A 16,264-nucleotide genomic window follows, 5' to 3' on the forward strand; every position below is an offset into this window, starting at 1 on the left:
CCCAGATCACCAAGTGCTGTTTGTTCTCAGGGGAGTTGTGGGCCTTCTTATTCAGGAGGTTAAGGAAGGAGATAAGTAAACAAAGCGGTTAGGTGCCTGCAGAGAGGATATGGAATCATTATCAGTTACATTACCTGTACCTGACATTGAAGAGGGATTGAGAGAAGGAGCCAGACTGGTTTGGGTACCCAATGTGATTCAAATCGGATTGATGCAGAAAGTACCCATGTTGGATAAATTGTCCATAAGGAAATGCTATGCTGCGATGAATGGAGAGAATATTGTCTCTGGTGTTAGAAAGTATTCCTCCATCAATTAACCAAGAATGAGGTATAACATGGCATAGAAAATGGGGAGTTTAAGAGCTGCATGACATACTCCAACAGTAGAGGTGTCATAACCTGGTTGCTATGTACCCATGCACTAAAAGGAACCAGGGCTTCCTGGGAAAAGTTGGCTTTCAGGACTGAGACAGACAAAGTACAAGATGAGGCAGTGAATTTGTTAGAAGGTAAGGATGTGCTAATAGAAGGATGAGGACATGTCAAAGGGCATAGAAGCCAGCATGAGGTGGCTCCCAATTCTCAAACAGGCACAATTTGAGCATCAAAAAAAGAACAATAATGATACTATAGATCATGACCAATTGAATAAATAATAATCCATGAGTTCATATTGATATAAATGACTAAACCAAACATTTGATCATGAATGAATATTCACTTAGCCTCTAACTACCTCCCCATAAAATACTGATTGGTTACAAAGAGATAAAGAATAACTTCACAGTTACTGACACTACCTTCATCAGGAGGTCCAAGTTAACATCACAACGATGGGAAAATTGTAATTATGTACCAGCTGATGGATGCGATGAGAACACAGTGTCGCTTCTGTGATGTTCCTGCCCAAAGTGCATAACTTGAATCTAATCATGAAGAAACAGTAGATAAACTCAAACTGAGGAACAGTCTACCAAGTAATTGTCCCATAATCTTTAAAAAATATCAAGTGCTTGAACACCAGGGAAACACAAATTATTTTAGATAGAAGGAGACTACTATTAGAGAAATAGTACTAAATGTGTGCGATCGTGGACTGGATGTCCTGGGCTACAGATGGCATTATTGGGACATTTGTTAAAGCTTGAATGAAGTTTGTTCAATGCCAGTCTCCTGATTTTGATGATGCTTTTGTGGTTAGGTAGGAATCAACAAATAAAATAAAAAAGATTAATCCTATTTTATCTTCAATGGCTAGTAAGGCCTGGGTGTTTGTGTTAGAAAACAGCCGTACCCTTGGCTTCTAATTCTTTACCTCTCATTAATTTTAACACACTGTAATGTTTCCTTTTTCTACTCCATTTCATCTACTCATCAAGGACTCTAGTGCAGTGGTCGGCAAACTGAGGCTCGCGAGCCACATGCGGCTCTTTGGCCCCTTGAGTGTGGCCACAAAGTTTCAATCGCACTGTACATGCGTGCCCGCACGTGGTATTTTGTGGAAGAGCCACACTCAAGGGGCCACAGTTTGCTGACCACTGCTCTAGTGAAATTGTGGTTGACCAAACTTGTGCCACTTTGTGTCTGTATAGCCTTAAGAGCTTAAGATACTTGTAATTCAACTCAATGTTGTCATTTATTACATGGGAAAATAATACAATTACCTTCACGATTTAAATACATAAAAATGTCTAGAATTGTTCTTGGCACATATTAAGTGGTCAAAAATGTTAGCTATTCATTGTTATCACAATTATTATCAGAATTCTCGCCTGTGAGCCAGACGTATATATTCATGTGGCTACTAGACATTTCCACTTGGATGTCCCACACACACTAGGACTCAAGATGCCCCAACTGTGCCCTGCAGCCCAGGACTTGTTCCCGTTTCTGTGTTCCTTATCCTGATGGATGTTTAAGTCAGAAACCTGAATACCGTCCTTGACTTCTCATTCATTCATTCATTTTTACTTATTTCATTTATGGCCAAATAAAGTTAATTAATTCCCTTACTGTCTTGTCACTCCCTTAGTTCATCATCTTATTGTCTCTCCTGTTATTGACTGCAAGCTGCCTAGTTTTCCTGGTGACCCTTGACTCTCTCCAATCATTTTCCTATCCTACCTCAAAAGTGATCTTTCTAAAGTGTAAACATGAACAGGTCCACCCTTCCCCTTTTCATGAGTGCACATTGTCTTTAAGATAAAACAACTCCTTAGTATGCCTAACACATGTCATTATCTCTAGTTTTACCCTTTGTTTCTTCTTCTTCCTCTTCCTGGTGCTTAATCATATATTTCCAAACCGACTAGGCACCCACGTGTGCCAGTCATTCTCTCTCCTAGATCCTTGTGTAAGCACTGTTCTCTGTTGCCCATATTCTCTGCTTAGCTAACTTTCGCTCTTTTTTCAGATGCAGCTCATGCATCATCACCTCCGGAATCTTTGCCTGAAGCCCGCATCGGTCAGATGCTTTTCCTGCCTTGATTGGATGCTTGTCCCTCTTGTGCTGCTTTTGCAGCCCTCATTACGGGGTTTCACATTTCTTTATTCTCTATACCTGCAGGACGGTATACACTGAAAACAACCTGAAGGCAGGCACTCAGATGTGAGAGAATATATGAGTCCGACCGTCTCTTACACTGTATTCCTGGTGCTGCTTTTGCAGCCCTCATTACAGGGTTTCACATTTCTTTATTCTCTATACCTGCAGGGCGGTATGCACTGAAAACAACCTGAAGGCAGGCACTCGGGATGTGAGGGAATATATGAGTCCGACCGTCTCTTACACTGTATTCCTAGCATCTAGGACACCATCTGAAACATAGAAAGCAATTTTTAAAGGATTCTTGAGTAAGTGAGTAACACAAGCTGTCTCTGTGACTTTCCCCTATTTTTATATCATTTGAGACTGGCATCTATTGATAGTATATTGACTAATGATCATGCAATTGTGGTACATTGACAAGTTAGTCAATATCTGCTTTCTATTCTTGGTGTGCAGCTTCAATAAGTGCTCAATAAGCATTTTTTTCTCAAGTATTTTTAAGTGAATATACATTTGTAATTAAGACACTGAATAATATAGTAAATCTTCATTTTTTTTTCTTTAAAAATATATACCTTTCTGCCAGGTAGATCTCTCTGCTTATAATATATGAACTTTCTAGAGCCTCAAGATCTAAACAATTTTTAAATATCTTCTGACTCATTAAAGATTAACGTGATTGTTGTAATTTTTCAGGGGATCCATTTCTACCATGTATGGCGTGGCATCAGCACAGTTTCCCCATTCCAGCTGAGACCATTGAGTTATTTTCTCTATATTTCCTATAGACTTATAACCATCCAAAAAGCAACCAGGGAATTTTATACCACAAGAGTTAAGAGTTCATAAAACAATAAACATAAAAACAATCAATAAATCTTAAAAATGAGCCTCTTGAAAACTCTTTCACAAAAGCTCTGAGAGATACCTCCAGCTACATGCAGGCATAGCTGTTAGAAAGTTCTAGAGTTCCTTGGGCATGGATTAAGCTTCAATGGCTTTAGTTCATGTGATTGAGTCAGATATGACTAACAAGATTTGTTTTTCATTTCATATATTTTCATGATCCTGGATTAATAATATAAGTATCTAGCTTATAGGATGGAGTAAAATAATGTCCTCGATGTGGAATCACCAAGGACTTCAATAGTGGATCTATTTTTGGCATTTCTTTCCAACGACACATAAATATGTGACTGATGGAAGTACCTCCAGGTCCAGAGTTCTGTCAGTGTTCTTAGTGGGGGTTGACTCCATGGGTTAACGCTATGCTGCCACTGTAAGAGAATCAGTCAGTCTCCACCCCCAGAAGAGTGAATCCCCCTAAAAAGACGAGTGGGGAATAGTAGGCCAGGCCTTCATTGAGCTCCAGGCTATGACTCCAATTTACTTTGAGATGATGCCTCCATCCTCTCATGTACACATTGAAGGTTAATGTTTAGCTTGGGACCTGCGTCATTTAAGACATCAGTAGGTCATTTCTCTCTTGAGGAGAAAAGGTAGGCACCATTATATTGAATGATCTTTGTCAGCACAACAAGATCCCCAAAGTTGAAAGACTGACCATGCTTCTCAAGCAGAGGGCATGATTGAGTGGAGTTGGAAGTCCTTTGGCTCTAGAAGGATCCTACAGCCAAAGGCCACCACATTGGAGCTTGTTTACATGGTCACTAGCTTGAAAATGGACCTAAGAGTCCTGGATGTTACTTCCAGAGAGATACGGTTAAATTATCAGAACCATCAGAAGGTGAACAGAGCCCAAGATTCTATGTCAGGATTATGAAAAGGTAATCTATAAATAGCAATCAGAGAATAGGTTAGATCACGTCCAAAGCTCCTTCTAACTTAATGCCCTAGGCCAGCCCAAGTACCCAGGACACTCTCCTAGGACTCTCCACATTTACGCAGAAGGCAGGCATGAGGTAGACTCAACTCTGTGGCTTCAAACAAGTCATTTCCTCTCTCAGAGACTCCACAGCAAAGTGGGACTCAGTACAGTGGAGCCCTTAATATGTATTTCACAGGGTCTGATTACATAATGAGCACCCCATGAGTGGTAGCCTTCATTATTACTACACACTTAGGTCAGTATTTCTTGAAATACTTTAGTTATTCTTAAAACCTCTTGAACAACTGGGGGTACTTGTTATCTGCTTAGTACATAAATTGTGGAGTAATCATTTCCACTAAATTTCTTGTAACCTTTGCCATTTATATGGATATGAGCTCTTTGAACAAATAAGCAAATACTCAAATAACTACAGAAGGAACACCATAATCCACATCTACCCAGAGTAAACAGACATGGAGATATAAAAAGATGTGAAATAAAAATCCATTTATTCACTTTAAACTATGTATTGAAATCTGTCTCTATGCAAAGTGCAGCTGTGCACGTGTGAGGAGGAGAGAGGGTGCCCCCTCTGGGAGTCTGCGGTCCCGTGAGAGAGATCAGACATTGCTGAGCTAAGTGGACTAATGCAAAACTTAAGAACACCATTTCTTTTCATTTTTAATGTCACAAACCCCCTTCTGCAATATGACTAAAGTCAAATATGGAACAAGTTATAGTTTGTTTCAAGCACTTTTGCTATTTAAAAGGAAAATTCTAGCAGAAGTGGTGAAGTTTTTAAATAAGAATTATGGCAAATTTGGTAAAAAGGACCAAGAGCAGAGAGTCTGAATCATGTACTGCAGTCAGGCAGAATGCATAATTTTTTGGTTGAAGAGCCTTAAACAAATAACTTATATTTATTAGCTTTCAGCTCTCTCATTTTTAAAATATAAAAAATAATGAGAACACCTGGGCTTAAAGAGATCTGTACAGTAAGGCAGAGAGAGAACATCCTGGTAATGTAGATATTATTAACATACGAGGAGATGAGGTTTCAGAAGATTTAAGTACCCTCTAAGAGGTTATACAAGGGTGGAATCATGCCGAGGTTCATAAACTGTTATTACCATTTTCATCTTGGAGATAAACAGGAAAGGCAGTGTTTGCACTTGGGCTTGGCTCTCTTCACAGTTTGATATAGCAGCTACCATCCGGTCCCTGGGTACAGTGTCTTCGCAGTGGTTTTATCTTCCCTGTGTATATGAAGGACCAGGTCAGCTTGTTTAAAATGCAGATTTGGGGATGCCCTTCACCTCCCATATTGATTCACTGGATCTGAATCAATTCCGGGGCGATGGACCCCAGAATCTGCGTTTTTACAGCCACTTCCCAGGTGATTCCATTGCAGGTGGCCCGTAGATCACATTTTTGGGAAACATCCGTTTCTATTCACATGGCAGATTTCCACAGAAAAGCAAGACATCATTCCGTTTTATTAGAACTTATATCCACAGGGTCTCGGTCCATCAAGATACCTAGTTAAATATGGTGCATTTAGCAAAATGACCTAAATGTTTGATCTAATCCTATTGATACTTATTTGAACTGAGCCTCCAAAAAGAGTTAGTACATACTGTATAATTTTATGTATATACGCAAGGTAGATGCTCTCTGTGCAAAAAAAAAAACAAAAAAACCCCACAAGATTATCACTGGTCAAAGAGTATTATAAATTCATACATGTTCACCTATGTTTGATATCCTTAGGGGAAATCTATTAGACTTATTTAGTATATCCAAAAGAAACAGTGAGATCTCTGCATTAGGTTTAAAAAAAGCCTGTAAATTTAATTATATGAAAAAAAGACAAAATAAAGAATGTTTAAGACCATGAGATAATCTTTCCTCAAATCTTTGCAAACTCCATTCTTTAGGAATCATAGAGGAAGGTGTTCAATTGATGCTTCATAAATCTTCTATTCTGTCTTCTCATTAAATTGACTTCAGCTTTAAATTGATCCATTTAGCATATCCAGCCACCAACTTTATACCCGAAGGCACCTCTCACCCTCTGTCTCACCCAGAACTGATAATAAATCAATGGGCCGAAGTGATTCATGGCTTCCTGCAGGGGCCTGAGCTCCTTGCAGTCCCGCTTGGCCTAAACATCAGAGGGCCAGCGCCTTTTCTGTTTGCTTGTTTTTAATGATGCAGTGAGAAAATATTTATGATATTCTTGTAACATGTAAGGAGAATGTTAAGTTCAAAGGCAAAATAAGAGGCCAGACCAGGAGCTGTTCTCCTTAGATCAAAGGTTTTGAATCTCTGAGATGTCGCCTCTGTCTTGGTGTCAGTAAACCAGACTTTTTTTTTTTTTTTATATAAAACCTGGTTAGTGTCACTTGATGCACAGTGTGATGATTGGGATGCTGCACTCAAAGTGCATTTCAAGAACAGGTATAGACTTTTTTGGAGAAGAAAACCACCAGTGTGTACCCATACACATCTGAGGTCTCAGAGACTCCACGTTAGCAAGGAGCTCAAAGACCTCCTGCTTTCATCGTTCACCTGGTGACGGGTCGCTGGTCTGCTCGGCTGCTGTTGTTCAACATTCAAACACATTGGAGGTTTTGGATTGTACTTAGCAAAGCATATGGCTGAACCTCACGTTTCTTTTAAGAGGACTTGTAGGTATTTTAGGAAAAATCTGAAAAAGTTTAATTTTTCCCTATATCAATATGTCAAGTCTCACCTCATTGCTCATGCTGCTCAGAGGGAGTGCACTTTCTCTACATGTCCAGAATTTATTCAGAATCATAGCAATACTGATTTAAATACACTTAACCCAAATACAAGCAGACATAGTTCACAATTAGTGAACAATTAGCAGTACTAGGCCCTGTGATCAGTGCTTTAGATTCAGTCTTTTGAACGATGTGAGAGGAGAAGGGTACGGCCCGGTCTCACAGGTGAGCTGCAGAGTTTAGCAAATGCGGAGCAACTTGCCCAATTCAACGTGACCAGTCAGTGCAGAGCAGGGCTCTCACTTTGTTGGCTGGGTTTGGATGCCTGTGATCTTCCTCACTGAGCCGTTTGCTCCTTTTATTCACATTGTTTCCAGGTAACGCAACTGAGGAGAATCGTAGCATGCCCAGTACTCACCCTCCCCCACTCCCCACATCCATCCCAGCATTAGGGGGCATCATAGTTATGTCACGGAAAGAGAATGGGCTTGGAAATCGGATAAGATGTCTTATTCTTTGTGTAACTTTGGAGAAGACATTTACCTTTTGCAGTTCAATTCCCCCCTCTGCGAAATGGGTATAAAATTACCTGCCTCAATAACAGTCGTCTGTATTGCCTTCCTCTTCCTTCAATCTGGAATGGACGAGTGATGGGGGTAGGCTAGCTCTGCCACAGTAGGAGAAAGCTTACTTCCCACCACTGTACTACATGACCCATCCCCAGTCTTAAATAGCTGCCTTAGAATGATCTGGCTGAAACAGTTGAACCCGAGACATTACAATCCATTACAAGGACAGATTAATGATAGTAATGAAGCAAAAGAAGATTCTGTGATTCTGGTTATTCAGCTATTAATTTAAGTCGCTTATTTTATTCCTGGATATTAATTCTGTAGAAACACATTCTCCCAATCCAACCAAAGATCTATTTTGCTCATTTTCAGGAGAATTTTCAAGACTTGAATATTGAACATATTTTACCAAGAGGACTTGGCTTAAGAACACCTTGATTGAATATTAACAATACTAGAGGCCTAGTGCATGAATTCATGTATGGGTGGGGTCTGGCTGGCCTGCGCTGAGCCTGTGGGGGAGAGGGGCCACAGGCAGTTGGCCGGCTGGCCCCACCCCTGATGGGGGTGAGGGGTGATCAGGGATGGGGCCAGCCAGGAGGAGGGGCCGCAGGCGGTTGGCTGGCCAGCCCCACCCCTGATTGGGGTGTTGGGGGCCGGACAGCCAGGGACAGGGGACCAATCAGGGCTTGGATCAGGCCAGTTGGCTGCCACAGTGTGTGTCATAGCCACCAGTCATTTTGGTTGTTCTGGTCATTCCACCGTTCCTGTCGCTGGGCTTTTATATATATAGATGGTTTACTACATCTTTAATTACAAGAACATAAACATATTTGTAGTATAATCAAAACATTAATCACCATATTTATTCAATTATTTTGAATAGGTTAAGGAGGTTGGTCCTATCACTTCTTCATTGTACAATCTAATGGTGGATTAACACACTATATATATATTTCTAACTTGACTTTATTCTTTTACTCTTGGTGCCAGAGTATTTCACTTTTGGAATTTTTCTTTTCTCAAATTGCATGTTCGTTCCTTTGTTTATACTTAATCAATCATTAAACTGAGCTTTCCCTTACTTTTCTTTAAGAGAGAAGTAATCTTGTTTGTGTGCTACTCGTTTTATTTTCACATAGCCTTTTAAAGATCAGCACATTTGTCATGTTTACAGTTGAATGCCAAGGCCAGCTGTGAGTTAGGGAGAGATAGTGGATCCTGTAGCTTAGACAACATGGCCACTCAATCCCATTCCAGAGAGTGTCCGCAATTTGAGAGCATTGAGGGCAGTGGGTGGGGGTCGCGGGGAGGATATTAGGAGGAGCTCTGGGTTGGGTTTGAAGTGATCTAGATCCCAGAGTTTCTCCCAATTACGCCCCCTCCCCATGGGTTCCTGTCATATATTACTTATGGTTGCTCTTAAATTTTCAATATGCATCTTTCTGCATTGAAAGGGCACAAGCAAATACCAGAATAATGGTCTCTTTGTTATTTTTCCCTAACTTCCTCACTCCCCCTCAACCAGTCATAATAGCCTGTCTCTACTGATGCTCACACTTCCTACTTTAGCATTAACAGTAAATTTAATTAATATGTTGTTTACCTTCTATTCTGTTTCCTTAATAAGCTTCTCAAATTATTGGACTCAAGCCACCCTTGCATCACCCAATTGCAACACATCCCCCAAAGAGGAGTCTTCAATTATCATTGTCTTTAGTCTTCAAGCCATTTTTAGAAATCTTGCATCCCAATGATATTAAAATGAACTGGCATGAATTGCTAGGTGTAAACTCAGCCTGCTCATTCCGCATTCATTTATGTCATTCTGTGTCCATACATTTCCTTATACTGTTGTTTTAATTCTTTTATTCAGTTGCTTTGCTCATATTCAGGGAATATCTATATCTATCTATCTATCTATCTATCTATCTATCTATCTATCTATCTATCTATTAGAACCAGGGGCCATCACATCTGAAACAACAGAATGGACAACCGAATAGGCTGAGTGGGGTGACAAGGCTGGCAGGGGGGTTAGTGAAGGACGACCAAACAACCGAGCAGCAGGCTGTGTGGGGCAACCAGGCCGAATTTCGTGCACCAGGCCTCTAGTCACTTATAGAAATTCCTACTCTTAGCAAATTCTTGATTATTTATAGGTTGACAAACAAATATTCAAAAAACCATGCATTCCCTTTATATTCTTAGGTTGCTTTTAGTCATATCTGTGCTCACTTTTAATGAAGTTAAAGAGCGATAGATAAAAGACGAGAGCTGTCAGCCCTTGAAGACAAAACTATGCCATTCTTGTGTATGCCCCACAGGGGAATGAATGGCAGCTACTTAATTCTTTCCTTCCACCACAGTGGGCTGTGAGCTCCCGTGGCATGCAGAGCACTGTGTACACAGAACCCACGGTGCCTGGCACATGTGGGCTGATAGGTTCCTTCTCTTCTGTATATGTCTCTCCCTCTCTTTCTCCTTCTCCTTCTCTCAATCCATGTAGTGCTCACATAAACATATTTTTAAAAATTTTATTCATTAATGTATAATATTTATTGAGATATAATTGACCTATGTTATATAAGTATGTCAATTATATCAAACACATTAATTTGATACATTTACATATTTGCATTATGATAGCACTGTAGCCTTAGCTAACTTTTATCACATCACATAATTATCATTTCTTAATTGTAAACTTTATATAGATGAATTTTATCACATTATTTTTATGGATGAATTATATGGTAGGTGAAGTATTTCTCAATTAAGCCAGTTTATTTCATTTTTATTTTTTAAAATATATTTTTATTGATTTGCTGTGTACACAGGACCCACGGTGCCTGGCACATGCGGGCTGATAGGCTCCTTCTCTTCTGTATATGTCTCTCCCTCTCTCCTCTTTCTCTCAATCCATGTATTATTCACATAAGCATATTTTTTATTTTTAATATATTTTTATTGTTTTCAGAGAGGAAGGGAGAGGGATCAAACACTGAGCAACACCAGCTGGGCGAGCTAATTTTTTTTTAAGGACCTCATGCAGAGGGGGTAATAAGTGCAAAGGCCCTGTGGCAGGAACACGCTTGGTGTGACTGAGGAGCAACAGGAAGCTCAGTGTAGCCTGAGCGGTGAACACAGCAGAGAAAGTAGTGGAGACGGGGTTGGAAAGGCAGGCAGGGCAGGACTTAGAGGGTCCTGTCGCCCATGAAAGGAGTTTAGATTTTGTTATGAACATAGAAAGCCACTGGAGGTTCTGGGCATAGCAGTAGCGTGATCTGAGGGGCTTTATTTAAAAAAAAGAAAAAGGGATTCACTCTGTGGCCAGTGGGGAGAGCACTGCAGAGGAACCAAGGAGGACAGTCCGGAGGCTCTGGCAGGGCTCTGGGAGAGACATGCCTGTGGATGGGACCAAACGGAACCTGTGATGGTTCTGAGAAGCGGTTGGACTTGGGATGTATTGTGAAGCCAGAACTTAGAATTTACTGGCCGGACCGGATGTGTGATGCGAGGGAGAGGAAAGCGTTAAGGGAGCCGTGTGCATGGCTAGATCCGTGTGCACATTCAGATGTGCGTTCCACTTCCCGAGAAAGGAAAAGCTGGCTGCATTATTTTCCTTTGTTTTAAAGGAACAAGGTTTTATTTTGAAGAGAAAACAAAGTGGTCCTGTTGTGTCTGTAAACTCTTTTATCGTTTATTCTTTGGAAGCACATATTGAAATAAACTCAGAGGCTATCCTTAATATTGTTGATATAAGAAATAAATTACCCATAAAGTTCAAACATAGAGGGTATTCCATACATAGTAATGATTAAGAGAGAGAACGCTCTGTGGAAATGCACACTTCCCTGCGACAATTGCATTTTATGATGCTGTGCAAAATGTTTATGGCTGACCGCATCTCATTTATTTTTTCCTTAATTTTTAGATAGCTATTTAAGTTTTTTTAAGCTTTTTTTAAAAATCCTCACTCAAAGATATATATTTTTTTATTTTTTAGAGAGAGGAAGGAAGAGAAAGAGAGAACAAAATATCATGTGAGATAGAAACATCCATTAGTTGCTTCTCGTATGCGCCCCACTGGAGATCAAACCCACAATCTAGGTATGTATCCTGACCAAGATTCTAACCTGCAATGTTTGGTGTACAGGAGACACTCCCACCAACTAAGCCAACGCACCAGGTATAAAGGAATGAAAGAACTGGATTTGAGTTTATATTGTGCTATTTGTATTTTATCCTGGATACTTTAAACTCCCCAATATTTCAATTTCTGTATCTTTAAAATTCCTGTTTATATATCTATAACTACACATATACTTGTTCATAGTTCATACATTCAGGATTGAAAATATATTATGAATTTATGTCATTTTGCATGTTTGGTTCCAGAGCTAGATGTTCATGAAAGAAAAATAAATTCTGATACCCTCTTGTCAATTAAAAGTTATTCACATAACACAAGAATGTTTTAATATCTCAGGTGGTACTTTTCACATTGTTATGCATGTGACTATAATGAAAAACATTTAAAATTTTTAAAATAAAAAACCCCACTACACATTAAACAATTTTAATAACTTTAAATTATTGGTTTTTAATTTTTTTGTTAGCCTTAGTTATTTTGGGGTTTTATTATCCATATATCCTTAAATATAAAATATTATCCTTTTGTTTTAAAAATGTATCCTATATAATAAAGAGGTAATATGCAAATTGACCCTCATGCCATAACACTGTCACAAGATGGTGGCATGCAGAGTGGGGGCAGGGCTGGCGGCCTCTTCGCATGGCTTCCACCAGGGTTCCTGAGAGAGAGAGGAGAGAGAGAGAGAGAGAGAGAAACATCAATCTGTTGCCTCCAGTATTTACCTCAACTGGGGTCAAAGTCACAACCTGGGTATGTGCCCTGATCAGAAATCGAATCGGCAACCCTCCTGTGCACAGGACGATGCTCCAACCAACTAAGCCACACCAGCTGGGTAGATAACTGTTTAAGTTTTAGAAGAAATTTTCTGTTAAAGATTTTTGTAGGCATTTTTACCTTTCCACATGGCTGCTTCTTACATTTTCCATTACCTATATATTAAAGCTGATTCTATAAATCTCTGTCCTATTTAAATTAAACCTTTGCTCTCTTTATGTAATCATTTTATAGTTGGCCTCTTTGTAGCAATAAATTCATTTCTAAATAGCAATTTTTTAAAGTGCAATTTACATTTGGAAAAAGTGTCAACAACACTTAGATTTTATGCTTTACGTGGCCATTTATTTATATGCACATCGCACCTGCCAGTACAGTTGTGAAACCAGGAGACTATAAATAGTTAGCCAGCCTCAAAATGTGTCCGTGCAGTTGACTGCGAAAGCCACAGAGAGCTAGCCTTTAAGCCAGGGCATTGGTATTTCCATTAGGGTATCGAATTGCATAATTATGCAATCGTCGTTGAGCTGCGACCTACAGTACAGGTGCCTGTAATTATTGCCCAAGACTGCTATCAAGGTAAACGAAAGTCTTAACTATTCAAAATAAATCAGTCATTCTGAGGCTCTTTCAGTGTTGTTCGTTTGCGTGCATTTCAGAAAATTGCTTTATATTTAACCCAAATTTCGGCTTCACGTTTCTACTAGTTCTTGCCTGTGCTCGTGGGTGTTTGCTAGTAGGAAGTGTTTGCAGGAGGCTCCCTCTCTGGCTTTAATGATAGCAAAGAGTTTTCTAATTCCCAGAAGTGGGTGACATTATTGACTATAATTCTCATCCACAAAGGACTTTGAAAATCCAATGACGTGGCCCTTGTTCCTTCTTGGCGGGTAGGGTGTGACCCTTGCAATCCATCACAGTGTGGCTGGCGCTAATGGTGCCTGCCCACAAGTCGCCCGGGGCTCCTTTCTCCAGCTCTATTTTTTTTATTTTTATTTCCCCATGTCGGGAACACTCTCTAAGCATGAGGAGAGTATGGTGGTGGGTTGTGACTCCCAGGGTGCTGAAGCGAGAGTTGCAAGTGGACCGCTCTAGTTCCAGGGATAAACAGCTGCGGCCTGTCCTGTGGCCCTCACAGCGGTCTGACTGCTGAGGCCACAGGCCAGGGAAGGCAGAGGCTGGGGACTTGGAGGCGAATACTAACGAAAGGGGAGAAAACCCCAGGCAAGGGAGAGTGCATGCGGAAAAGGGGGCCCTTGCTCTTTCCTCTTTGGGGATGCACTGTGCCTGCCCCCTGCATGTCGGAGGGCTGCAGATCAAAGGTCATAAACACGAGGACCTGATGTCAGCAGGGCTCTGCGTCTGCTGCACAATCGGAGCAGCATTCCTGTTATTTGTTCCTACACTCAACCCGATTGTCCTCGTAATGGGGAGCTTGCAGTCGCTTGATTGCATTCCACAGTGACGGTACGATTGGAATCGGCAACCCGGGGTCTAAGCTGATCAGTTCATCTCAGTGAAAAACAATTCAGACTAATCCATGAGGCATCTAGCCCTGCCCCAAAGTGGGCTGCACTCATGCTCTGCTCTCTCACTTATCATCATTACATTATATGCTTATAGGTCAGACTACTGTGACATGCATCCTTCCATAGGTGCTGTAAATGCCGAGCAGTTGAATGTGAATATAAAATATAGATAAAATATAATACATCTTTCAGCAGCTTTATTCTGTTAATAAGAAACTAATAGAAACGGTCTTGTTAGTGCTTCTCAATTGTTTTAACTTGCGTGACATGCATGAATTTATCTGTCTAGCCATATGCCCTTTTATAGATGCAGGAGGAGCGCTGGGACTAGGTCCCGGAGGATTTATTATTATTATTTGGATTCTTGTTTGCATCCAGTGAGTGAGTTGAGAGGTCAGGGAACTGGGCTTTGGACCTTTGAAATAGAGAGGGTAGGTGATGTTGAAAGTTGACTTTCTTTAGAGCATTTTTACCAGGAGTCGATTCTACCTCTAGAAACCACTTTCTTTGCTCATCCATGAGAAGCAGCAACTCATTGATTAAAGATTTATCATGAGATGCAGCAGTTCAGTCCCTTCTGCAGGCCCCACTTCCACCACGTCTGCCATCACTCCCCGCACTGAGGTGCTGACCCCTCAAAGTCACGCCCGTGTCTTACCAGCAAGCCATTTCCAAGAAAATGTGAGGGGAAATATAAAACACGAGGAAGATATTTTCATCTGACCGATAGCAGCTCAAACAGAAGGGAAGCTCCTTTCTCCAGCTCTATTTTTTTTATTTTTATTTCCCCATGTCGGGAACACTCTCTAAGCATGAGGAGAGTATGGTGGTGGGTTGTGACTCCCAGGGTGCTGAAGCGAGAGTTGCAAGTGGACCGCTCTAGTTCCAGGGATAAACAGCTGCGGCCTGTCCTGTGGCCCTCACAGCCTTTTAACTGGAGGTCTGACTGCTGAGGCCATCGGCCAGTGAAGGCAGAGGCTGGGGACTTGGAGGCGAATACTAACGAAAGGGGAGAAAACCCCAGGCAAGGGAGAGTGCATGCGGAAAAGGGGGCCCTTGCTCTTTCCTCTTTGGGGATGCACTGTGCCTGCCCCCTGCATGTCGGAGGGCTGCAGATCAAAGGTCATAAACACGAGGACCTGATGTCAGCAGGGCTCTGCGTCTGCTGCACAATCGGAGCAGCATTCCTGTTATTTGTTCCTACACTCAACCCGATTGTCCTCGTAATGGGGAGCTTGCAGTCGCTTGATTGCATTCCACAGTGACGGTACGATTGGAATCGGCAACCCGGGGTCTAAGCCGATCAGTTCATCTCAGTGAAAAGCAGTTCAGACTAATCCATGGAGGCATCTAGCCCTGCCCCAAAGTGGGCTGCACTCATGCTCTGCTCTCTCACTTCTCATCATTACATTATATCAGGGGTCCTCAAACTACGGCCCGCAGGCCACATGCAAATACAAATATTGTATTTGTTCCGTGTTGTTCGTTTGCGTGCATTTCAGAAAATTGCTTTATATTTAACCCAAATTTCGGCTTCACGTTTCTACTAGTTCTTGCCTGTGCTCGTGGGTGTTTGCTAGTAGGAAGTGTTTGCAGGAGGCTCCCTCTCTGGCTTTAATGATAGCAAAGAGTTTTCTAATTCCCAGAAGTGGGTGACATTATTGACTATAATTCTCATCCACAAAGGACTTTGAAAATCCAATGACGTGGCCCTTGTTCCTTCTCGGCGGGTAGGGTGTGACCCTTGCAATCCATCACAGTGTGGCTGGCGCTAATGGTGCCTGCCCACAAGTCGCCCGGGGCTCCTTTCTCCAGCTCTATTTTTTTTTTTATTTCCCCATGTCGGGAACACTCTCTAAGCATGAGGAGAGTATGGTGGTGGGTTGTGACTCCCAGGGTGCTGAAGCGAGAGTGTTGCAAGTGCTGCTCTAGTTCCAGGGATAAACAGCTGCGGCCTGTCCTGTGGCCCTCACAGCCTTTTAACTGGAGCCGGAGGTCTGACTGCTGAGGCCATCGGCCAGTGAAGGCAGAGGCTGGGGACTTGGAGGCGAACTAACGAAAGGGGAGAAAACCCCAGGCAAGGAAGAGTGCATGCGGAAAAGGGG

The sequence above is a fragment of the Myotis brandtii genome, unplaced genomic scaffold (genome assembly GCF_000412655.1).
Source record: "Myotis brandtii unplaced genomic scaffold, ASM41265v1 scaffold466, whole genome shotgun sequence".
Taxonomy (NCBI): domain Eukaryota; kingdom Metazoa; phylum Chordata; class Mammalia; order Chiroptera; family Vespertilionidae; genus Myotis; species Myotis brandtii.